Here is a 1,044-nt window from a genome sequence, read left to right as displayed (position 1 = left end):
CCCCCCCCCCCCCCAGCATTGCTTGACAACCGATGCTGGTGTGTTTATGTTCCTGTCACTTAGCGGTTCGGCAAAAGACACCGATAGAATAAGTACTAGGCTTACAAAGAATAAGTCCCGGGGTCGATTTGCTCAACTAAAGGCGGTGCTCCAGCATGGCCGCAGTCAAATGACTGAAACAAGTAAAAGAGTAAAGAGTAAAAGGGTACATACATGCATACATAAAGACCCCTTTCGATCATGAATGACCATGGAATTTCACCTAGAAAGTTTTGCACCCACCTCTGAGACACAAGTCCAAGTAAAGTCAATGGAAGACCAGCAGAAACCCATGCATACCAGCCTCCCCTCTCCATGTCACGATGTTATTCCAAGGAAAGGAAGGCAAAGGGGCTGATACAGCTTGGCACCAGTGACGTCGCAACTCATTTCTACAGCTGAGTGAACTGGAGCAATGTGAAATAAAGTGTCTTGCTCAAGAACACAATACACAGCCCAAATACAAAGAATATATATGCATGTATACACACATTATTACATCATCGAACGCACATGTCCTTTTTGCAAGTAAGTTTGTACTTTATATATATATATATATATAAAGGTAAAGACCTTCTTTGGTTATGAATGACCATGGGATTGCACTTAGAAAGTCTTGCTCAAGTACACAACATACAGCCTGGCCTGGGAATTGGACTCACTACCTCATTGTGAGCTCAACGCTCTAACCACTGAGCCATGCACCTTCACATATGTATACCTGTACATACATACATATACATATATACACATACACACTGGTGCGATGTAAGAAAGCACTTAGTCCACCCTGTAAAGTGGTTGGCGTTAAGAAGGGTATCCAGTTGTAAGAATCATATAAAAGAAGACAGTGAAGTTTGGTGCAGTCTTCTGGCTTACCAGTTCCTGTCAAACCGTCCAACCCAATCTAGCATGGAAGACAGATTTTAAATGATGATGATGATACACACACACACACACATACATATATATATATATATATATATATATATATATATATATATA

The sequence above is a fragment of the Octopus bimaculoides genome, chromosome 30, assembly GCF_001194135.2.
Source record: "Octopus bimaculoides isolate UCB-OBI-ISO-001 chromosome 30, ASM119413v2, whole genome shotgun sequence".
In the NCBI taxonomy this organism is placed as follows: domain Eukaryota; kingdom Metazoa; phylum Mollusca; class Cephalopoda; order Octopoda; family Octopodidae; genus Octopus; species Octopus bimaculoides.
The sequence above is the reverse complement of the archived record's forward strand: the minus strand, read 5'-3'. Positions refer to the sequence as shown.